This window comes from Microcaecilia unicolor, chromosome 5 (genome assembly GCF_901765095.1).
Source record: "Microcaecilia unicolor chromosome 5, aMicUni1.1, whole genome shotgun sequence".
Taxonomy (NCBI): domain Eukaryota; kingdom Metazoa; phylum Chordata; class Amphibia; order Gymnophiona; family Siphonopidae; genus Microcaecilia; species Microcaecilia unicolor.
In genome coordinates, this window is record NC_044035.1 from 168,961,011 (window position 1) to 168,986,310 (window position 25,300).

At 46.4% G+C, this 25,300-nt stretch overlaps 1 long non-coding RNA gene across 1 annotated transcript; it reads left to right on the forward strand.

Annotated features, from left to right (window-relative positions):
* The first annotated feature begins 3,262 nt into the window (after positions 1–3,262).
* Positions 3,263–16,256, forward strand: LOC115471244. Its single transcript, XR_003942306.1, has 4 exons — positions 3,263–3,610; positions 5,257–5,258; positions 7,815–7,827; positions 16,245–16,256. It is a non-coding gene; the product is annotated as an uncharacterized LOC115471244 (long non-coding RNA).
* The last annotated feature ends 9,044 nt before the right edge of the window (positions 16,257–25,300 follow it).

The window sequence follows — 25,300 nt, forward strand, 5'->3', positions numbered from 1 at the left end:
TTGACTATCGGGGATTAAATGCCATCACCGTGAAGGATCGGTTCCCGTTACCACTCATTCCCGAGCTCTTGGACAGACTGCAGGGAGCTCAGATCTTCACGAAGCTGGATTTGCGGGGAGCCTACAATCTAGTACGAATCCGCTCAGGGGACGAATGGAAGACGGCCTTCAATACCCATGAGGGGCATTTTGAATATCGGGTAATGCCATTCGGTCTCTGTAATGCCCCTGCGGTGTTTCAACGGCTCATCAATAGTGTACTAGAAGAATTACTCAATTCCACGGTGATTGTATATCTGGACGACATCCTGATTTACTCTAAGGACCCCAGGGAGCATCCGGGCCATGTACGTGCGGTGCTGGACCGCCTACGCCAAGCCCATCTATTTGCGAAGCTGAGTAAGTGCGCCTTCCATCAGCGCTCGTTACCCTTTTTGGGGCATATCCTGCTTCCAGGGGGGTTACAGATGGAACCAGACAAACTCCAAGCCATTCGAGAGTGGCCTCAACCGAAGGGTCTGAAGGCCTTACAACGATTCCTGGGCTTCGCCAATTATTATCGCCAATTTATTCCACAGTATTCCCGGTTGACCACCCCGTTGACGGAGCTCACCCATAAGGACGCCAGGGTCAGGGACTGGCCGCCAGAGGCACAAGCGGCGTTCCAGCAGGTCAAAGAGGCTTTTGAGTCCGCGCCTATTCTGCTGACCCCCGATCCTGAGAAGCCCTTCACGGTAGAGGTGGACGCATCCGCTCTAGGGGCCGGGGCAGTCATTTCTCAGATTAACCCCAAGGGCCGGCGCCAACCGTGCTCCTTCTTTTCACGCAAATTCTCTCCAGCCGAGCGGAATTATACGGTTGGGGATAGAGAACTCTTGGCCTTGAAACTCGCACTGCAAGAGTGGAGACACTTACTGGAAGGAGCGGAACACCGGTTCACGGTCATCACGGATCATAAGAACCTCCTCTACCTCCAGGAGGCCCAGCGGCTGAATCCCCGACAGGCCCGGTGGTCATTATTCTTTTCTAGGTTCCATTTTCAACTAGTGTTCCGAGCGGCCTCCCAGAATACCCCGGCAGATGCGCTCTCCCGGGCCTTTGAAGTACCAGAAGAAACTAAGGAGACTCATCCTATGCTAGACCCCGCTTGCCTCAGTGCGGCCACAGGGGAGGTTGCCCAAGTCCCGAGATTCGTGGCGGTCGCTGACCGGAAGAGGGTTCTGCAATGGGGACACTCGTCTAGGTGGGCGGGGCACTTCGGGTACCAAAAGACCCTCCGGTTCATCTCGAGACAGTATCGATGGCCACAGATGAGACGAGATATCCTCCAGTTTGTTACCTCGTGCCCAGTATGTGCCCGAACCAAGCCAGTAGGAGGACCCCCCGTGGGAGACCTACAACCTTTGCCCATACCGACCAGTCCTTGGTCGGAGATATCCATGGATTTTATCACGGATTTACCTCGTTCCCAGGGGCATACTGTGATCTGGGTGGTGATAGATCGATTCTCTAAAATGGCTCACTTTGTTCCCTTCACAGGCATTCCGACAGCAGCATCTCTAGCTCAAGCGTTCATTCACCACATTTTTCGACTACATGGACTGCCCATTCGGGTCATTAGTGACCGAGGACCCCAATTCACCTCTCGCTTCTGGAGGGGTTTATGCAAGGCCTTGGGGATGGAGAATCATTTTTCATCCGCTTACCATCCTCAAACCAATGGCATGGTTGAGAGGTTAAACCAAACCCTGAAAAACTTCTTAAGAGCCTTTGTCAACCAACGACAAGATAACTGGGTTTCTCTACTTCCATGGGCCGAGTTCGCCTATAACCAAAGTGACCACTCATCCTCAGGACAGTCCCCGTTCTTCCTGGTATATGGACGACATCCGCGGCTTCCAGGGCCGTTCCCGACTACCGCCGCGACCCCGGCTGGGGACCAAGTAGTAGCCGACCTACAAAGGGTTTGGAGGATGGCTAGGGAACAATTACAGAAAACCGCGACCAAGGACAAGCTCTTTGCGGACCGCCACCGGCAGCCCGCCCCCGTGCTCCAACCAGGACAAAGGGTATGGTTAAGCACGAAACACCTGAGACTCCGAGGATCCTCCCGAAGACTGGGACAGCAATACGCGGGACCCTATGCAATCCAAGAACGAATTGGGCCAGTAACATATCGATTGCGGCTACCCGCCACCCTACGAGTGCATAACGCCTTCCACATCTCGCTACTGAAGAGGTTCCGGGAGTCCAGGTGGCACCCGCCTCCAGCCCAGGAGAAGGATCTCCAGGTGGCTCCAGACCCGGAGTACGAGGTAGGAGAGATTCTCGACTCCAAGTGGCGGCGGGGAAGACTGTATTATTTGCTATCCTGGAAATCGTTTGGCCCCGAGGATAATTCCTGGGAATCCGTGGCTAATGTTCATGCTCCAGAACTGGTCAAAGCCTTCCACGCCCAATATCCGTCCAAACCCGGGCCCCGGAGGAGGGGGTCTTCCGGGGAGGATACTGTCCCGTTCCGGGCCCTTACCTGGCACTCCGCGGGCCGGAGCGGGAGGATGGGGCGCCCGGGGAACGCGGGTCGACGGGCAGAAGCTGCCAGGGGGATCGCCGCGGCTACAAGTTGCTCCGAGGCCGGCGATCCAGGAGAACTAACGCCGGCCTCGGAGAAGGGTATCCGCCGGCCAAGATGGCGGCGCCGGCGGCGGCGTCCTCCTCGCTGCAACAGGATCAGCGAGGAGGCTCCGCCCACACGCGCCGGATTGGCGCATCCCCTTAGGAACTCCGCCCATTGGACGGAGGAACCAATCCGGTTCCCGCTGCCGGCTGGGGCGCAGGGGATTGGCCACAGCTGTTCTCCAGTCAGGAGGAGCGGGGGATTTAAACGGAAGCATGGAGGGGAACCAGTGCTTCCGTTTTCTTGTTTGAAGCCATCCAGGGAAACCTTCCAAGCCTGTGTTTGTTCCTCGTGACTGCTAGCCGTACTGCTAGCGAATTCCAAGCCTGTGTTTGTTCCTCGTGACTGCTAGCTGTCCTGCTAGCGAATTCCAAGTCTGTGTTTGTTCCTCGTGACTGCTAGCCGTCCTGCTAGCGAATTCCAAGCCTGTGTTTGTTCCTCGTGACTGCTAGCTGTCCTGCTAGCGAATTCCAAGCCTATGTTTGTTCCTCGTGATTGCTAGCCGTCCTGCTAGCGATTTCCAAGTCCGTGTCAGTTCCTCGTGACTGCTAGCCGTCCTGCTAGCTATTTCCAAGACTGTGTCTGTCCCTCGTGATTGCTAGCCGTCCTGCTAGCTATTTCCAAGACTGTATTTGTTTCTCATGCCAGCTAGCCGTCCCGCTAGTTATTGCCACTTCAGCGTACGTTCCAGTTGTCAGCTAGCCGCCCGGCTAGGCCACGTTACCAAGGACTCTGTATCCGCTTCCAGCCAGGCCAGCCGTCACCCCGTGGTTCCAGCAGTCCTGCTGGCCGCCCGCAGCTGAGGGCTCAACCCTCGGTGAACGGCGGTCGCCGCGGGTGAAGAGTCGGGGTGCTCGGTTATCTCCTGGGACTAGTGAAGCTCGGGAGAACTCAAGAGCTCACCTACACCAAAGTGGCATCAGGGCCGCGACAGTAAGAATAGATCAAGCATGAGCAATAGGCAATTATAGCAGTCAAAATATTCAAATAACAATACAAAGTATGGCATAGTATACTACTTACAATGTCAACACAATATGTAATATAACTTTATAATGGATAGAGAAGGGTAAAGCAAAGATGGAACATATAGATAGGTAAGAGAGTAAGAAGAGTTAAAAAGTAGGTGACTGATTTAGAGAAAGTTGCACATGAGGTCAGAGAGATAGTTAAATATTATCTCAGCTAGGGTAGGAGTGGATAAACATGTCCTGCTGCAGTATGTGCAGCTTGAGTCACTCCTTGTGTGTGTGAGTGAGACTAACACTGTAGTTACTTCTTTCACAAGCTTTCACCTACTTCCTGAAATAGAGATAGTCTTGTATTAAGCGGAGCCTTTCAGGCAGTGCATTCCAGAGTGTGGGTGCTACTCCAGAGAAGACTCGCTTGTGGGTATCACATCATGTAATTTCTTTTGGAGAGGGTGTGATTAGTGATAGTCTTTGAGAGGACCTTAGTTTCCTTGGCGGTGTGTGGAGGATCATCCTATTCTTCAGCTACTTAGGGCCATTTACTACTACTACTACTTATCATTTCTATAGCGCTACTAGACGTACGCAGCGCTGTACACTTAGTCCCTGCTCGACAGAGCTTACAATCTAATTAGGACAGACAAACAGGACACACAAGAGATAAGGGAATATTAAAGTCAGGGCCTTGAAGATCAGACATAGAGTTTTAAATTTAGCCCTGTATTGTACTGGTAGCCAATGAAGTTTTGGCAAAAATGGTATGATGTGGTCACGTCGCTTGCAACCTTCTATGAGTCTTGCTGCTGAATTCTGAATCAACTAGAGCTGGTGGGTTACTACATGCATATGTCCTCTTTTAAGAGGACATGTGCTCTTTTTGGGCATCTTCAGATATGTCCGCCAGGATTTTTAATTTTTAGGGAAATGTCCTCTTTTTCTTTTATGTGCCTATGACCAACACACCTATTCACATAACGAGAGAAACCATCTCTAGCTTATTAGTCAGTCTGGACACATGGGGGTGCTAAAGAGAGAGAAATGCAGTGCTGATCCCCTCTCTGTTCCCCTGCTGGTTGAATAATCTGTCAAATGAATTTTGTTTGTGCAGCACAACTTTTAAGCATATAGAATGCAAAGACTTTCACACGTATGTCAGAAGCCAGCCAAAGTTGTTGAGGGATATGTATTCTTCTGCTAAGTATGCTTGGGCTCAGACTCAGTCAAACTCAAATCTGGAAGTTTTTGAATGTAGATTGTCTATTGCTGTGCTTTAAGGAGGTCATTGCTGGATGTGTGTTCATTAAAAACGATTAAATATTTATTAGCAAAGGTAGCCATGCTTCTTAGAGTGAAGCAAGTGTGATAATTATACAGTAGCAACCATTTAAATGTTTTCTGTCCTCTTTTTTTTATCTCCTCAGATATGGTAACCCTAGTGGAACATGCCTACAAATGGACAATAAATTCCAGCATCAAGATCTGATCTATTCAAAAAACTGACTCCATCTTATGATTCCAGATGTGAAATCTCACCAGTCTGTAGACATACTACATCTCACTGATGTTCTGGTCTGCCACCCGGATCTCCTATCAGGTCTCCTGGAACAGCTGTACTAGCTGCAGCAGATGGGAGTCTGCACAACAGAGACAATGAAAGAGCACATGGCTGCTTTGTCAAGGGAGATGTAATCTATGTCTTCACTAGATTTTAAGCTCAACAGTAAAGGGACTCTTCTGTGTACTGGGATACATGTTCATTTTAAAATGATGTGCAAACACTGACATTATTGTGTTGCATCTATTCTCATCTAAAACAGAATAACTAATAACATGTTAATTTGCATTATTTTGTCATTTTAGCATATGGTAAAATTAAATGCATGAATGAAGTCATAGATGCAGGAAAATTAAATGCTAGAAACAGCAAAAATGTGTAAAGATATTATACCTCTGAACATATTCCTCCGGTTAATAAGATTTATTATTTGCTTAATTCTCCAAGTAAATCACCTGATGAAACTGCTACAAGCAAAGAAGATGGAGCTGAGCAAAATGAATTTTTAGCTAAAAACATTGAAAGGGAAATAGAAAATATAGATTTGGGCTTGAATAATCTGTGGTTGAAGTGATAGGGCAACCTTGTTGGTTATGTTTGTTTTTGAGCAAGATTTAAGGTTGTACTTTAGGAAATCTAGGGGCCCTTTTACTAAGGCATGCCAAAAAGTGGCCTGCACTGGCATAGGTGCATGCTTTGTACGTGCGCAGGTCATTTTTTCAGCGCACCTGGGAAAAAGGCACTTTTTGTGGCCAAAAATGGACGTGTGGCAAAATTAAAACCAGCGCGCGTCCATTTTCGGCCTGAGACCTTACCACCACCCACTGACTTAGCGGTAAGGTCTCATGTGCTAACCGGGCGGTAAGTGGCCAGTGAACATAAACTGCCGATTACCGCCGGGTAAGCGCTACGCGATAGAAAATATTTTCTACTGCGTCTTTTGGACGCGCGTACAAAATTGAATTACCACCCGGGGCATGAAGTAGCCGGGCGGTAGTTCCAATTTGGCATGCATTGGACGCCTATAGGCACCTATGCACCTTAGTAATATCTATGGCCCCCTAGTGATTTATTTTATGGGCAGAAAGTCCGGATTTATTTATATGTATCTAAAGCAACACAAGAAAGGAGGAAGGTCTTTCTTTCAATTCGACAGGAGCTTCTTTTTTTTATTAAATTACACTTGTAAATGTGTTATTAAGTAACCTAAAGTATGTTTAGGTTACTTAATAACACAATTGTTACTTGATCACCATTGTTCCACATAGCAGTGCTAAAGATACAGAGTAGTATTTGTTACAGAGTTTATCATGTTAATGCCTTTCCTCAATTTTTCTTTTTCCTTTTAATTTCTCTCTAGGTTTGGTTTCTCCGACCCCATTGTTGTGGTCTAATCTAAGAGTTAAAGCATTTTTTTGTTTATGAAATATGTTTTATTTCCTTGATTCTTCTAATATTGTTTATTGATGCTCTGTATTTCTTAAAAAAGTGGATTTACTTGTGTTGCTTAAAATGATAAATAAAGATTTTTTTTTATGTGTACACATATGACAACAAACAGCATTCCCTCTCTAGTAAGTATCAAACTGTATAATCTTGAACAGATACTCACCTACCTACTTACTGTGCTGAGAGAGATCTCATCCCTCCCTTTATCTTCCCTAGAACTTTGCCCCAGGAGACCATTAGCACTGCCACTCAACCAGTACAAATAATCATTAACTCCTCTCTGGGGCTGGTTTTTTTCACATCCTTGTCATTAACTGAAACCTCTTTGAGTACAAACTACTTCCTGCACTAAGCAATCTGTATTTTCTGTTTCTCTTTGGCTTGTCAACCACTTGGTGCTTTGGAGAGAAAGGGCAGCAATGATATAAATCAAATTAATGCCTTAGGAGATGGAAGCATGATTTCCAGAAGGCTGTGGGCCAGCTGCAGGAAGCATGCCAGGCCTTTCAACTTCCTAATAAGGGCTATTGTGTGATAAAAAATGGAATAATTCTTGTATTTGGGGGGGGGGGGGGGGGAAGTAATGTAGTTTGAGAAGGCAAAGGACATGGAATACAGCATGGCATCTATACAGTAAGTGCATTGCCTTAGAAATGTAAGACGCATGCTTACAGTGAGAGCATTGTTCCAGTGATGGAGGGAGCTTCCATGCAGTGAAGGCATCACTCAACATGAAGGGGATTCCTTTAAAATGATGGCATTGCCCTAGAGATGAAGGAGGTTGTCCTTACAATGAGGGCATCACCCTGGAGATTAGAGTGAGTTGGAATGTCTGGCCAAGGCAGGATTAACCCTTTGGTGGCCCTCCATCGTAATATAAATACATTTTAAACTCCCACAAATGGGGCCATGTATAGTTCTGACTGCTAGGAAAAAACTGACAGAGGAGAAAGCAACAGTTAAGAAGTGCTGATTGCCAATTCTAGGAGGCCACTGAATAACCACATCTGAGAGGGCCCTTCCTTCCTAATAGGCATATGCCTAGATTGCCTATTTCTGCCCTGTGCATTCTAAAGAAGAAGGCCTCAGGTCTGATAGGCAGGATTTTCACTCTTTCTGCAGTTCTGGGGAAGCAGGTTATAAGCTCGAACTAAAACAGGAGAATCCATATATAGGTCTGCTCAAATGTGCCATGTAGTGGGACAGGGAAGCAAGTTTCTGAAAAAGAACCTGGTTTTCAATTCCAGTGACAGAAACAGAGAGTATGATACAATGATGAAAATGGTACAAAAAGCTTTTTAAAGGAGCAGCAGCAAAGGTTAATAATTGTTTAAAAATATTATCTAGGAAGCCCAAACCAGATGTACCCAAATATTAAAAAAGGTGGAAAGAAGGCCAGATGACTGCCAGTATAGTAACACAGAGGTCCTTGTACTAAGCTGTTAAGTGCTAATAAATGCCTAACACAGCTAAAAATGGAATGCGCTATATTATTCTCTTATCTCCCCTGCCCTTCCCTCCCATCCATGTCCAGCGATTCTCTATCCCCTGCCCTCCCCTCACATCCATGTCCAGCGATTCTCCTCTCTCCCCTGCCCTCCCCTCTCATCCATGTCCAGCGATTCTCTATCCCTTGCCCTCCCCTCACATCGATGTCCAGCGATTCTCCTCTCTCCCTCCCATCCATGTCCAGCGATTCTCCTCTCTCCCCTGCCCTCCCCTCCCATCCATGTCCAGTGATTCTCCTCTCTCCCCTGCCCTCCCTTCCCATCCATGTCCAGCGATTCTCCTCTCTCCCCTTGCCCTCCCCTTATATCTATGTCCAGCGATTCTCCTCCCTCCCCTGCCCTCTCCTTCTATCGATTCTTTCCCCAGCCCGTCCTTCTTCTCCACTGCCTGCCTGCTACGAAGCAATAAAGAAAGACTGCAGGCAGCGATTGAGAGAGGCTGGCAGTGTTGGAGCTTCTCTCTGCGAGTCCCGCCTACTTTCTTTCAACTTCCTGTTTCCGCATAGGTGGGACTCGCAGAGGGAAGCTCTGACGCTTCCAGCCTCTCTCAATTGCTGCCTGCAGCCTTTCTTTATTGCTTCATAGCAGGCAGGCAGTGGAGAAGAAGGACGGGCTGGGGAAAGAATCGATAGAAGGGGAGGGCAGGGGGGAGAGAGGGGAATCGCTGGACATCGATGTAAGGGGAGGGCAGGGGAGAGAGGACGGAGAATCACTGGAGAGTAGGGGAGTGAGAGAAAGGGTTAGGACTCGCCGGGAAAAAAGGTGCCGGTACGCTGTACCATTGTATACCGGCACAAAAAAAGCCCTGCAGAAGACATTCCAGACACCCACCACCCTTTCCATGAAAAAGTATTTCCTGATGTTGCTTTTAAGTTTCCTTCCTTGCAGATTTATTTCATGCCCTCTACTTTTGTGATCTCTATGTTTTTGGAACAGGTTTATTTCTTGATTAATACCTTTCAAGTATTTAAACATCTATTTCATATCTTTCTTCTCCCTCCCTTCCTCCAGGGTATACATATTTAAGCTTCCAAGTCTCTTCTCATACATCTTCTGGCCCAGACCCCATAGCATTTTGGTCACTCTCCTCTGAACGTGTCACATCCCTCACCTGTTTTCTGTGGTCTCCAGCAGCATTCCATGCCAGAAGAGTCTGATTTACTTCCTGGAAACACTGCACTTCCTTCATACCCCTGCAAGAGGGCACTGACTGATGTCATCTCCCCACCAGTCTGGTTTCGCTATGCATGTAGGTAGACATCCACTTTGAAGAGAGGGATAAAGAACACGGGGGCTTCTGCCACTCCAAATGGTTGACACCCCAGTTTCATAACCCACAGATTCACAGATGTCAGCTCCTCCTGCCACCCTGGAGGAGGAAGTTCCCATGCAATTAGGACATTCTCGACTTTCAGAGGAGGAGGAATGGCATCAGAGAACGCAAAACCTCTTTCTATACTGTGCGGACCTAGGACATTATACTAAGCAATGTCCTAGGAAACTGGGAAAACTTCAAGGCTTAGGATTGATAGGGCAATCTTCCCTAGGTCCTTCTCGAGTTGTTCCGACCTCCCTCATTACACTGCCTGTCATCCTTCAATGAGGAGATAATCAAATTGTTGTCCAAGCCTTCTTGATTCTGGAGCTGCCGGGAACTTTGTGGATGAATGTCTGATACACCAGTATGACATTCCCGTGAATTCCCTTAGAGAATCTCTTTGTATCTTCTTGGTCTATGGGGACCCCTGCCATGGCATCTGTGGGCAATTACTCGACCTATTTCTCTTCAGGTGGGCCGACAGCATCAAGAAATGATGGAGCTCTATGTACTCCCCAGATCTGTCCATCAAATCATTTTGGGGCTTCCTTAGCTGCAGAAACATGAACCTCGTATCAAATGGCACTCTGGAGATATTCTAGCCTGGGGTTTGTTCTTGGTCTTGCTTAATGCCTGTTCAACCTTGACTAACCCTACCTAAGATGGATTCACATCTGCCTCTTGATCTGCTGTCTTCCCCTGCCTCCAACGCTGAAGTTTCCAGCAAGAAACAAGCCGTGAAACTACCGTCTCACTGGGAGTATGACTGCCCTAGTGACCTCTAGCTAGGTAAGATGCCTCCCCAGGGCAAGGCCTCCTCGCCTTCCATCTCGGAACCCTGATCCATCATGGACCCTGCAAATATTCTTGCTGTCTTCCAGATCACTGTATCTCCAAGGAAAACTCTGGTCCCTAAACAATCAATGAACACGCAACTCAAACCTAAAGGGTGCCCGGGGAAAAAGAAGACCCTTCAATTGGGGGTACATCAATTCTGGTGGTCCCAAATGTGGTATTCTAGTTGCCAGAAGGATAAGGGGGGGACTACACTATCTTTTTGCTTGGAAAGGCTTTGGACCTGAGGTTAATATGTAAGAACCTGCTGTCAATGTTCATGTCCCTGTACTTATAAGACACTTTCATTTTCTTTATCCCCTCAAACCAAACCTATGGGTTCAGGTAGGGGGCTTCAGAGAGGGGATACAGACATACCCCTCACCTAGTTTTCCATGGTCTCCACAGCATTCTGTACCAGAAGAGTCTGATTTACTTCCTGGAAACTGTGCCTCCTTTATAGCCCTGCAAGAGGGCGCTGACTGATGTCATACCTTCTCTTACATGAGAACGCAGTTATGGAATGCACTACCTACAGACCTGAAAACAATTGACGAAACAACTATCTTTTGCAAATCTCTGAAGACATATTTCTTCAACAAAGCCTACAATGAGAACCGATAACCTCTCTAATCCACCTCACCAACCTACTCAGTTATGAAAGTCCACCTCTACAACTACCCCAATCACTCCCTTCCTTCTTCTCTCTTCCCTTACTTAATCTCTGCACAATACTAACTGTATCTGATATCCTGGAATGACAATGTTTACAAAACTATGTAAGCCACATTGAACCTGCAAATAGGTGGTAAAATGTGGGATACAAATGCAATAAATATAATATAACTTCCTGTCTAGTAGTATATAAGGAAGTTTTTTTTTTGTTACATTTGTACCCTGCGCTTTCCTGCTCATGGCAGGCTCAATGTGGCTTACATGGGGCAATGGAGGGTTGAGTGACTGCCCAGAGTCACAGGGAGCTGCCTGTGCCTGAAGTGGGAATTGAACTCAGTTCCTCAGGACCAAGGTCCACCACCCTAATCACAAGGCCACTCCTATCCTGCGCCTGTCTGTTTTCAGCCTTGTTCCAGTCCATTCAAATGGCAGATGACATTTAATTTGAGCAAGTGCAAAGTGATGTATGTGGGAAAGAGGAACCTGAACTATAGCTACGTGATGCAAGATTCCACGTTAGGAGTTACTGACCAGGAAAAGGATCTAGGTGTCATCATTGATGATACGTTGAAACCCTCTGCTCAGTGTGCAGTGGTGGCTAAGAAAGCAAATAGAATGTTAGGTATTATTAGGAAAGGAATGGAAAACAAAAATGAGAATGTTATAATGCCTTTGTATAGTTCCATAGTGCAACCACATAATGAATACTATGTGCAATTCTGGTCACCGCATCTCCAAAAAGATTTAGTGGAATTAGAAAAGGTTCAGAGAAGGGCGACCAAAATGATAAAGGGGATGGGATGACTTCCCTATGAGGAAAGGCTAAAGCGGTTAGGGGCTCTTCAGCTTGGAGAAAAAAATGGCTGAGGGGAGATATGATACAGAAAATGTGGAAAAAGAAGTTAGCTTACCAGGTTTTAAAAAAGGTTTGGATAACTTCCCAAAAGAAAAGTTCATAAGCCATTATTAAGATGTCCTTGGGGAAAATCCACTGCTTATTTCTAGGATAAGTTTGTGGATCTTGCCAGGTACTTGTAACCTGGATTGGCCATTGTTGGAAACAGGATGCTGGGCGTGATGGACCTTCGGTCTGGCCCAGTATGGCAATGCTTATGTTATGTTCTTATGTCCTTACTTTCATGTTTTCAGCCTTGTTCCAGTTTGTGGCTTTAACCTGGTTCCAGCTTACTCCCTTGCCTCGACTCTTAAGAGCCACTCTCCACCCTGACTTGTCAGGATGCTCCCAAAGGCCCTTTTGAGAGCTACTCTCTGGTCTAGTCTTTGCCGGGGCGTGACTCACCCGCCACTAGCTGGGGCCCACCTAGCCTTCAGGTTGGGTAGGCAGCGTAAACCTGACTGCGGCCCAAGGGCTCACCTCTCTTGATACGTGACAAAATGGTTTCAAGTCTTTTTATGTTCTTGGCAAGATATGGCCTCCAAAACTGAATACAGTGCTCTAAGTGAGGTTCACCAATGACTTGTACAAAGGCATTACCACCTCCTTTTTTCTGCAGACTATGCCCCTCTCTATGCAGTCAAGCATCCTTATGGCTTTGGCCACCATCTTGTCATATTGTTTAGCCACCTTAATATCCTCAGACACTATCTCTTTCCTGGTCCAAGCATATCAGCCTCTTTCCTCCTATCGCATACAGAACCATTGTATTTCTACACCCCATATGAATCAGTCTACATTCCTTCACATTAAATCATAACTACCAAGAATTAGCCCAAGCTTCTAATTTTTGTAGATCACTTCTCATGCTTTCCACTCCCACAAGGGGTTAACTCTGATAGTAATTTTTGTGTCATCTGCAAACTCATACTTTTCTTTCTAACTCCTTGGCAATGTTGCTCACAAAGATGTTGGCCCCAGGATTGATGCTTAAGGCACTCCACTATTTACCTTTCTACCTTCTAAATACATTCCATTTACAACCACTCTTTGTCACCTGTCAGTCAGCCAATTTCTGATCCAGTTTACCACCTCAGGTCCCATCTCCAAGCTGCTCAGTTTATCCATGAGCCTCCTATAAGGAACAGTATTCAAGGCTTTACTGAAATCTAAGTAGACAACATCCATCACATGCTATTGATCTAGTTCTTGAGTCACACAGTCAAAGAAATCAATCAGATTAATTTGATATGATTTGTCTTTGGTAAAACCATGAGGGGCATAATTGAACGGGGTGCCCAAGTTTTCCTGAGGGCGTCCTCGCAGGACGTCCTTGCGAAGGGGCGGGGAAACCCGTATTATCGAAACAAGATGGGCGTCCATCTTTCGTTTTGATAATATGGTTAGGGACACCTAAATCTCAACATTTAGGTCGACCTTAGAGATGGTCAACACAAATGTTGAGATGGTCGACCTTAGAGATGGTCGTACCCAGTTTTCGGCCATAATGGAAACCGAGGACGCCCATCTCAAAAACGACCAAATCCAACTCATTTGGTTATGGGAGGAGCCAGCATTCGTAGTGCACTGGTCCCCCTGACATGCCAGGACACCAACCGGGCACCCTAGGGGGCACTGCAGTGGACTAACTGATGCACTAACTGAACGGAAAAAGCCCTTCTCTTACCAATCCCTTAGTGATTCAGAAAGGAACGGGCATGCATGAAGGAAATCGCATGCAAATGAGCTGCTCGCTGTTAGCTTATTTGCACATGATTTCCTCCTTAAGGAGGGGAAGCCAGTGCAGAGCAGCCAAGCGTTATGCGTGGCTGCTCTGCGCATGCCAAAGACGGCTTCATACACGCAGACAAGCTGCATGATAATAGCCGTCTACAACCTTAAATAAATTGCCATCTACATCCTTAAAAAAACACAAGTCCAGGTGAAAACATCCAAGTGCTCGTCAGGGATGATTTTTTTTTTTTAGTATGGGTGAAGGACGTCCAAGTGTTAGGCGCATTCGCTATGCCTCCATCCCTGCAACGGGCAGTTGAGGATGTCCAAAATGTGGATGTTTCTGTGAGAAGGATGTCCATGCCTTTGCTATGCCTCTGACACCCCCTTTATTTATTTATTTGGATTTTGGATCATAAGTAGCAGCAGTGGGATTTGAACTAGCCACCTCTGGATTGCAAGACCAGTACTCTAACCAATAGACCACGCCTCCACTCCACTCCCTTGAAATTTGGCCATCCCTGGGGGGGGGGGGGGACAGTTCAGGACGTCCAAAATGTTTGAAAGAAGGATGTCCACGCCTTCGCTAGGCCTCCGCCGACACACACACACACCTCCCTCCCCCCCCCCCCCCCCCCCCAGGGACCTGCATACTGCTGTGATGGACCTGAGTATGATATTTGAGGCTGGCAAAAAAAGTTTTTAAAGTTGGTTTTTTTTCAGGGTGGGAGGGGGTTAGTCACCACTGGGGGAGTCAGGGAAGGTCATCCCCGATTCCCTCCGGTGGTCATGTGGTCAGTTCAGGCACCTTTTTGGGGCTTGGTCATAAGAAAAAATGGACCAAGTAAAGTTGGCCAAGTGCTCGTCAGGGACGCCCTTCTTTTTTCCATTATCGCTCGAGAACGCCCATCTGTTAGGCACACCCCAGTCCCACCTTTGCTACGCCTCCAACACGCCCCCGGGAACTTTGGTCGTCCCCGCTTTCGATTATGCCGATTTGGGTGACCCTGAGAGAAAGACGCCCATCTCACGATTTGTGTCAAAAGATGGGCGCCCTTCTCTTTTGAAAATAAGCCTGCATGTAGCCTAGGATCTTTCCACCCATTGGACTGCAGAAAGTTCACTATCCTTTCCTTCAGAATGGTTAAAAGGTGAGGTGAAAGATGCTATTCTAGCCAAAAGAACATCTGTGAAAAAATAAAAACATATGGATAGTTATACTGGGTCAGATCAATGGTTCATCTAGCCCAGTATCCTACTTCCAACAGTGGCCAATCCAGGTCACATGTACCTGGCAATGTAGGTATTTCTATATCAGATAATCACTAAACAGCAATTATTCTGGACTCGTTTGCTAAGGATATCAGAGTACCTACTTGGCCCTTAGGCTCTTGTCAGGCTGACTCCCAATGAATAATGCAAAGTGGAAATATATTATTTATTATAGATATAAAAATAACAATATGGCAAAATGCAAAGCAAGTTACAAAACTCTGTACACTACCAAAATATACTGATTATTACACCAATAGATGTATGAACATATATATATAATCAGGGCTTTTTTTGAGGGGGTACTTGGGGATACTGAGTACCGGCACCTTTTCCATTGTCTGCTAAAATTGACCCATGGTCCCCAAGTTTTAATGAAACAGCTCAGGCTCTACACAACAATTCTGCCTTGCCATACATTCTGTGACTGGTTGCAGGGGGCCTGGCTATTGTGGGGTGGGTTCCTCAGTGATTACCCCACCTCTGAAGGGTGGCCTGGCATTTGAGTACTGGCACCTTTTTTGCTAGCAAAAACGCACTGTATATAATAGTAATTATAAAACTATAATATCCTGAGAAAAGATTATCAATGGCAGCAGAATTAGGCTACTAACCACAGATCCTGTTGTAACCAATCAGTTGCAGGCAAAGACCACAGCTAACTAAATCCTGAGCCATAAGAAGAAAAGTCCTGAATCTCACCCTTGAGGTCCTGTAGGTTCAGAGTCCAAGGAGGTGGTGAATCAGCTCTTTCTGTTCAGGCTCCAGCAGATTTCCTGCCAGCCCCTGTAGATCAGGTGTTTATCCAAAGTCTCTATTCTGTGCAGCATGTTACTCTCTGAGGAAGCCAACTGCCTGTGGCTTAACTTGATCTTGTCAAGTCTTAGCACAATGAATCACAGTTCACAGGTATTTAGGAAAAATTAGGGCCCTGTTTACTAAGCTGCACAGTAGGCTTGCTAACTTTTTAGCGTGCACTAAAAATTAGTACGTGCTAATGGTAGAGACACCCATAGGAATACATGGGTGTCTCAAGAATTAGCGCACACTAATTTTTAGCACACACTAAAAAGCGCGCCTACAGCACAGCTTAGTAAACAGGGCCCTTAGTCTCTAGCTTCTCAGAGAGAGAACAATACACCGGGCAATCATCTTCTCTTCACTCTCTCTTTCTCTCTCTCAAGCCCAGCATAGGCATTCCTCTGGGTCAGTGACCCAAATGGACCAATCCCCAACCATGTACCTCTGTCCAACAGATTATTCACGGTCATGACAATAAGGCATTGTGAGCTTACAGCAAGAATCTCTTATCAGACACAAGGCTGATGGTAGCAAACTCCCCTCCATGGTTCACAGATGTACCGGAGACTCTGTCTTTGTGAAAACTGCTCCTTCACAACTCCTAAGAGATAGGGTGGATGGCTAGTGCACGTAAACACATGTCCTTAAATGGTATTTTTCATTGAAGAAAGCTGATTTCTGATGTATTCAGGCCTCAGGCTGCAGAATCCATATTAGATCAGGAAAAGATGGTTCAGTTCTAACCAGCAAAGGTCAGACAGCAGGAAATGTCCCCTACAGCAGAAACCCAGATAGTAGCAACATTCCATGTTACCAATCCCAGGGCAAGCAATGGCTTCCCCCATGTCTGCTCAATGGAAAAAGGTTCCGAATGTTAAAAACAGGAAGCAGCATAAGCACTGGCAAGTTAGAATCAATGCACTGATAAGGAATACAAAACAAGAATTTGAAAAGGAGCTTGCCATAGAGGCAAAAATTCATAGTAAAACTTTTTTTCAGGTACATTTGAGCATGTGAGGGAGTCAGTTGGACCATTAGATCATCACTGAATGACAAGATGGCGTTAGGGAAGTCAGACTCTGTGGTGCCTGAGATAATGGGGAAGCAAAAGAGGAAGGTCGGTCTTTGCCCATCCGGGATCAGAGCTGCTTCAACTCCCATTTTGGTCCAGGCTTCTATTGAGCATTTTGCAGCTTTGGTGTCTGTGTCTATAATTCAGTAAAGTGTTCAGAATTAGTGGCAGACTACAAGAGACACTGCCCGTAGCATGTGTGAAGCTTCACTCAGTCCCAAACTACTTAAGGCTCCTTCTATACCCAGAGTTGGGCAATTGTCAGAGTCTGTCCAGTGTGGCTAATGCGGAAATCACTTCAGTGAGCTCAACATAGGCAGGTCCCTCCTGATGCGAAATGCAGTTCCAGGAGTAGAGGAATCAACTTCAGGAGGAGAAAGAAAACCAAGGAGATAGATTTGGATGAAGTCCTGCAGGCTTTGTGTGAGTTGGAGCACTCAGGGGTCCTTTTACAAAGGTGCATTAGGTTGTACGCGCATGCAGCGTGCGCCGAAATGAAGCTACCATGCCCCCAGCAGTAATTTCAGATTTGCCGTGCACCCATAATGCCTGGATGATTTATTTATTTATTTCCTCCCACACACGGCCTTTCTGGCAGTAATCAGCAGTTGGTGTGTGCCGACCGGTCACCTCACGTGTAGTGCGTGAACCCTTACTGCTAGGGCAATGGGTGGCGTTAACAGCTCAGGCCAGTTTTAGGTATGTGCTGGTTTCAGTTTTACTGCATGCCCTTTTCCTGTCCCATTAAAAAAAAGCCCTTTTTTGCAGATGCAGTAAAAACTGTCCTGGTGCACGCCCAAAACATGCGTCTACACTGCCGCAGGTCACTTTTTGCCGCAGCCTATCAAAGGGTCCCTCAGTGTTGGCTAATTTGGAAAAAGCTGTGAAGGGCCCAGTCTCTCTGCAAGCCCAAGTAAAGTAACAAGCTGAAAGTTTAACTAGTCATCAGGTCAAGCTGGAAGGTACAGAAAAGACTTTGGCAGAGGTACAAAAATGTGAGACTCAGTTATTTAAAGACAAAACTCTGGTACATCAAAATTGGAAGTGACTGCTAACTATAATAGGCAGTTGCATTTGAGATTCATTAATTTTCCCAGTTCACCTATATTCTCTTCTATTGATATGAGGAAGAAATATTTTGAAGATATACTCCAAATATGAAAGGACTCTTTTCCTCCACTAACAAAAGCTTTTTATGTTGTTACTGGGATATTGGGGAGGGTGAGTTTAGATGTAACGGGCTTTTGGGGGATCACGTAGTGCTATGAGCTAAGCAGCAGTCGGTTGCTTGGGCTCCGGAACCCTCACCCGCAATTAACATAAATTAGAGATTGCTGCCGAAATATTCTTTCGCAGCGAAGTGTGTGAACTCCGCATGGATAGGTATCTTCGCAGCACTCCCGCGATAAAAGCGCCGAAGCCCACCAAAAAAGAAAAAATTAAAGTCGCGGTCGGCGAAAACAAAATGGCGGACAGCGCACACGAGGCTCCGGTGGTGTTCTCGGAGGCCCAACTGGAACAACTCACCTCCGCAATGACAAGAGCATGGGAGCCGAAATGGGCAGCGCTTGATAGAAAGCTGGAAGGGATCCAAACCACGCTGGCAGGTCTACAAACCCGCGTGAGTGATGCGGAGGTGCGAATAGCAGCGATGGAGGATGATGTGCATGCTTATGGGCCGGATATAACTAGCCTGCAACAGCAGATGAAAACACATGCCTCCAAGTTGGAAGATCTGGAGAATCGTTCCCGCAGAAACAATATACGTCTGGTGGGACTCCCTGAATCGCTCCCGGAACGTAACCTGGAGGTATGGCTGGAGACGTGGCTATCAAAAGAACTGGCCCTAACAGATTCTATGGGGCCAGTGGTGGTGGAGTGGGCCCACCGAGTGGGGAGAAAAATGGAGGTGCAGGGCAGGCCGCGAGTTGTGGTAGCCAAGCTGTTAAACTACAGGCATAAACAAGAAATCCTGCAAGGCTTTCGCATGAAGAGGGAGACCTTCAAATATAACGGGAGGAACGTCTTAATATTCCAAGATTTCTCAACTGAGGTGCAAGCAAGGCGTAAGCAGTTCCACCCATTGTGCACAGCGTTAATCAACAAAAAAATCCGCTTTGCTCTACAATATCCAGCACAATTGAAGGTGCAGATGCAAGACCAATGGCATACGTTTCATACCGTGGAGGCCGCACAGAAGTTCCTCCGGGACAAGGATATCACCAGACCAGGACAAGAGCAAGATAACAGGCCTTAACACAGAGGGGGCACAGAGTTTGGACTATACGTGAGTAGAGAGAAAAGCAATTTATACACATTTGAGTACTGCGGGTGGGGGTCTCTAGCCTGATAGCGTGATTCAGTTCCATAACTAGGTTGGGCCTAGAGCATGGAAAGGGTAGTAGATAAAGGGAAGTATGGGAGGGTGGGTCCGGGTGGGGGAAATGGTAGATGGAACGGGAGGTTACTAAATATCACCAGACTAAGCGTGCAAAGAAGGTGGAATTATACGAAGTTAGTTGGCGTGATAGGTACACAAAAGGAAGATCAGCTGATTATGGGGAGAAGCCAAATAGGTAGGAAAGGAGCTCAGGGGTTGGTCGCGGAGGCAGTCATAGAAACATCATGCCAGCATGGATAATATCGTGGAACGTGGGGGGGATTAGCACCCCCATGAAACGTTACAAGATTTTACAGGCGTTACGAAGGCACAAAGCAGATATAGCCTGACCAGGAGCATGCTAAATTGAAAAAGATCTGGGTGGGAGAGTGTCATGTAGTAGCTGCACAGGGGCAGAGGGGGGGCCTGGCGGTCTTGATTAGGAAAGGGCTCTCGTGTAAAGTTGATGTGTTAACACAGGGAGGACAGGGGAGGTATCTTATTTTGAAGATTTGGATACAAGGAGTGGAGTTTATATTGGTAAATGTATACGGCCCTAATGGGCATGTGCCAGGTTTTTATATGGCCTTGGGAAACGCCTGCTTGCAGTATAAAACAGCAAAATTGATAGTCGTTGGGGATTTCAATATGGCCTCAGATCCTGAGCTAGATACATCGAGCCCCACCTCCCCACATTACCAAGGACAAAGGCGTAAAGATTTCAGTGCCTTCCGGAGAATGTTGGGGTTGGTGGATGCCTGGAGAATCCTGCACCCTGGGGATAAGGAGTACACCCATAGATCACTGGCGCATGGCACTTTGGCTCGTTTAGATTACATATTGTTAGAGTCCACCATGTTCCCCTGGGTGCAATCTGCAGAGGTGGGTCCCGAGGAAGTCTTGGACCACGCACTAGTGTGGCTGGATATTGCTATCCCGGCGGATAGGGAAGGGGGTAAGGGATGGCGGTTCCCGGCATATTTACAGGGAGATGCGCAATTTCAGGCATATCTGCACGAGAAGTGGGACACATATATTACTCACAATGGGGTGCACGCAGAAACGCAACCGGTGCTGTTTTGGAACGCTTCCAAGGCAGTGATATGGGGAGATATTATTGCGTACTGTAGCGCCCGGCGTAAGCGACAACAAGCTAGTATCTTACATTTAGAGAGGCAATTTCAGAGGGCCAGACGTACACACATGCGCAAGCTCATTCCTGAGTCCTTAGAAGGATTGAGGGCGGTTCAGGTGGCGCTGAACACCCTTCTGCACGAACGGGAGACACGGTCTGATATATATTACAAATATAAATTAAGTAGATTTGGGAATAAAGCAGGTCCCTTGTTGGTGAGAGTGATCAAGAACTGGGGGGGGGGGGGGGGGTCCAGGGCCATTGTAGCGGTAAAAAGTCAGGCGGGGTCATTGGTTAATTCTAGAGAAGAGATTGCGCAGATATTTGACGAGTACTACGCCAAGCTACATGCAGCTGGGCCAGCAAGTGAAGTACAAATAACAGAGAAATACTTGAGGAAAGCTGGTCTGGATAGGTTGACCGAAGAGCAGCAAGAGGGTTTAAACGCTCCTTTGACCCTGGAGGAATTGAAAGGAGCGATTAAGGGGTTAAAGCTCCGTTCGGCCCCGGGCCCAGATGGTTACACGGGGGAATACTATAAAATGCTGTCCCCAGAAGCATTGGTTTCCTTGTTGGAATATTATGAGGGTGTAATAGATGCGGGCCAGTTCCCACCATATGCAAACCAGGCATTAATTACATTAATCCCTAAGCCGGGTAGGTCACCAGATAGAGCAGATGCATATAGGCCAATATCACTTCTTAACGTAGATACTAAAATCCTGGACAAGGTGATGGCCGAGAGACTGGCTGACTGCCTACCTCGTTTAATAGGTACTGAGCAAGTAGGATTTGTGAGAGGTTGACAAACTACCCAAAATGTTTGTAGATTACTTTTGGCAATGGCAGTATGCATAGAGAAAGCTGAGCCGGCTTGGGTACTCAGCTTAGACGCTGAAAAAGCGTTTGATCGGGTGCAATGGGGTTACCTGTTTCAGACGCTTGAGCATATGGGCTTTACTAGTAAGTTTTTAGAAATAATTAAAGTTCTTTACTGTCACCCCACGGCGCGAGTACTGGTAAATGGCCTGAAGGGTAGTGAATTTAAAATAGAGCGGGGCACTAGGCAAGGTTGCCCCCTCTCTCCCCTGCTGTTCATCCTGGCGTTGGAGCCCCTGTTGCGCACATTGAAAGCTGAGCAAACAGTTGAAGGGGTCCAAGTAGGGGAGCAGTCAATAAAAGTGCTGGCATATGCGGACGATTTGCTGCTAACGTTGACCAACCCACAAAGATCTACAGAGGTCCTGTTAGAACACATTAGGCAGTATGGACATATATCAGGATTTAAGTTAAACTTATCAAAATCGGTGGTACTACAGATAGGACATGCAGGGGAGGGGGGAACTAGGGGAGGGCAGATACCTTTCCAGATAGCTCAAGGTAAATTTAAATATTTAGGAGTCCTGGTTTCAGCAGAGATGAGGGAATTATATGATCTCAATATACAGAGACTGCTAACGGACACAAGAAACAGCCTACAAGCATGGTCGGCATTGCCTCTCTCTTTGTTGGGCCGAATAGCCTTATGCAACATGATCATTGCCCCGAAGTGGTTATACGTCCTGCAAACTATGCCGTTGTACCTGAACAAGAAAGACGAGAAAGAGTTGGACAGAATGATTCAACACTACCTCTGGCGGGGTAAAAGAGCTTGACTGTCTGTGAAGGTACTATGTATACCAGTGGAATATGGAGGATTAGGACTGCTGAGTGTGCGGTACTTTAATGTGGCCTGTGGAATGAGACATGTAAACGATTGGTTCCGAGGAATAAGTGACTTTTCAGATACCTCTGTGGAACTGAGTTTTACCTTGGGGACCAATTTCAGCAACTATTTGCACTCGACTGGAGTGCCCATTCCGCAGGTCCTGCAGCAAGCCCTGATTATGAGAATAGCAGTGGCGACCTGGAAATGGATTAGTAGGATGCATCATTTCTCAACAAAGGTTTCGCCATACTTACCCATTTGTGACAACTCGGCCTTTGCACCAGGCAGTATGTATGGGACATTTAGGAAATGGAAAAAGCGGGGATTGGAGTACCTGCTACAAGTGCTGACCCGGGAGGGGCGTATGAAATCGTTCGAGGCCCTGAAAAAAGAATATGGCCTTCTTGATGGAGAACGATTTCACTATGAGCAGTTAAAACATTATGTAACATCTCTGCCCTGGGAGCACCTAGCGGAGGATGTCCAGGAGGAACTTGCGTTGGCTTTCTCCCTAGAGGCCCAGCAAAAAGTGCCACTCTCCCACCACCACAGGCACATAAAAGATACTATGCCAGAACCGGATTATAAAACCCTATCTCAGCAGTGGACAACAGACTTGGGGTCAGATGTTGCGCCAGCGTTGGTGCGGTCTCACGTACTATCATTCAGACGGGTGACATACCAGTCTGCACATTGGGAATTACAGTATAAATTTGTTTTTCGACTGCACATTCCCCATAGAAGAGCGTTTTATATGGGTCTGTCGTCCTGGGGGGAGTGCCCGAAGTGTGGAACAGAGGGTGCCACCTTAGGACACATGTTTTGGACATGCAAAAGCATAGAAGGACTCTGGAGGGCCATTATAAACTATGTCAACACAATCTGGCACCAGCGTTGGAGTTATGGTCCGGCTCTACTGTTTGGCCAACCCCAGCTGCGGCAGCCCTTGGCGAGGGGCTTTACGGCATTCGTAGCCAGAACCGTGATAGTTGGCAAGCAGATTATCCTAATGGAGTGGTTGTCTTCTAATGCTCCCACCCTCCAACAGTGGCGGTTGAAAATGTTGTTAATGATGCGGATAGAGAGGGTGGGGATAGTTGACTTTGAATCACAGGCGGGGGAAAAATTTCAGCAACTGTGGGCACCTCTTTGGAATACGTTAACTCCATCAGCACGAAGTCATTTATTGAATATATGAATAATGTGATGTTAGTAAAAAGGGAGGGGGAATGAGGGGAGGAGTAGGGGGGGATAGAAGGGGGGGAGGGAAGAAATGTAAAAAATTCCTTTTTGTAACAAGAGCAGTTCTGTTATTGTGTGTTTTGTTCGAATAAACATGATTTAAACATAGATGTAAAAGGCTTTTTGGAAAGTTCACAGTCTGTATTGTCACCTAGAGTTATCTTGATTGTAACCTTTGCTCTTGAACCTGATAGAAATTGGATTTTTCAACTGTATTTTCAATATAAGCAACAGGCTTTTTGTAGTTTATAAGGAAAAGTTTTTTTTTCCTGACATCTAGGGTCACTCAGTCCAGGTGTAAGGCCCTTTTTGGCCAAACGTGGACAGGTTTTGGTCCTGTCCACCAGTTTCCCTGTAAATGTATCATGACATTTCAGAATAGCACTTATATTTTCTTTGACCCATTATATTTGCAGAACTTTCTGGATGCTAGAGTAATTCCTACTCCAATTGCTTTGTCTTCGCCCACTGTTCCAGTACAGGAATTACCTAATTGTATTAGATTATACAGCTTACTATCCCTTTTATCTTAAATTTGTCCTGTTTTTAGGGGGCCCCTGTTCTCCTGTTTGGGCTTCCAGTTCTGTAATTTTGTAATCTCCTACTTGTGGGTTCCAGGACTATTGGTGAAATATTTCTTTTTCTTACCGCCTACAAAATAAATGGTGGTAAGCACTTATGTGCTAACTTTTGCCATTGGCTGCGTGCTAATGGCAACATTAGCACATGGTCATTCAATCAGAAAATTTGCCATTTTTTGGCAACAGCAAACTTTGCACCGCTTTGATTGTGGTATCTTCAGACCAGATTTTTAGCATTTGAAAGTCTTTTAAAAGACTGTTTTATTCCATCCTCTTTACTCAACACAAAGCTTTTTTCAAATTATCCACTATTTCAGGAGACTCCTGAGGCAGGCACTTTTGCCAAAACACAGTGTCGTGTCGAGTCTTTTCATGAAATAAACTTGTTTTATCCTCATCTCCCATATGTCTTCTTGGAAGTGTCCTGTTGGGTACACTAATCTTTTGTTGCTGTTCACTGTTCATAGTGTTTCATGTTCCTCCACCTTGGTGGTTGATTTTCAACAGCAAAAAGTAGCCTTAGCGCGCAGAAAAGACGTGTATAATGGCGTGGTAAGGCTACTTTTTGCCACTGCTTAATAAAAGGACTGCTTAATAAGATATTTGCTTCATTCTTTATGGAAGAAGAGGTAAGGGAGCTACCCATACCAGAAATGGTGTTTAAAGGTGAAGATTTGGAAGAATTGATTGGTACAGGTAAAGGTAATAGTAATCTTTTAGACCAGAGATTTTCAACCTTTTTTGTCTCACGGCATACTTACACAGTGCTAAAATTATCAAGGCAGATCACCACATGTGGTCCAGCAGTTTATATTCTACCCCACACCCACCCATGATCCACATTTTTACCTTCTTCCCCTCCCCACATCCACACATAGTCTAGAATTTTACCTTCTTCCCTTCTCACCACAGCCACACGCCCTCCCCCCATACACAAGGTCCAGCATTTTACCTTCTTCCCTTTCCACTCACCCGCACCCCACACATAATCCCGCATTTGCCAACCCTGGAGCCTTCTATCTGATGCTTCCCGCTTATGTGGAAGCAAGAAGTTACGTCACAGAGAAGGATCTGGGGTTGGTGAGAGCAGGCTGTTTAAATCACTGCTCCTTGCCACCAACCACTGGAGACAAGAGGGCTTACTCCATTCTGGAACAAACTAAGCTGGCCCAACTCCCATGACACACCTGGAGATCAGCTGAGGCACACAAATGTGCCATGGCACACTGGTTGAAAAACGCTGTTTTAGACAGTCGCAACATGAGCTCAGTATGGTTTACAATAAATTCTGAGTTAAAACATTTCACAAGACCCCACAGTCATTCACAAAGGAAAAATATTCAACATAAAGGAATCCTTTACATGCTCATCTTCCAATGGAGAAACAAGCCAGATGCTAAAGACAAGATTTAATGTACATAGACATCATATGAAAAATGCCAGTGCCAGCCAGGATGTCATGCCCGTGGGGCGGCACTTTACAAAACCAGAAC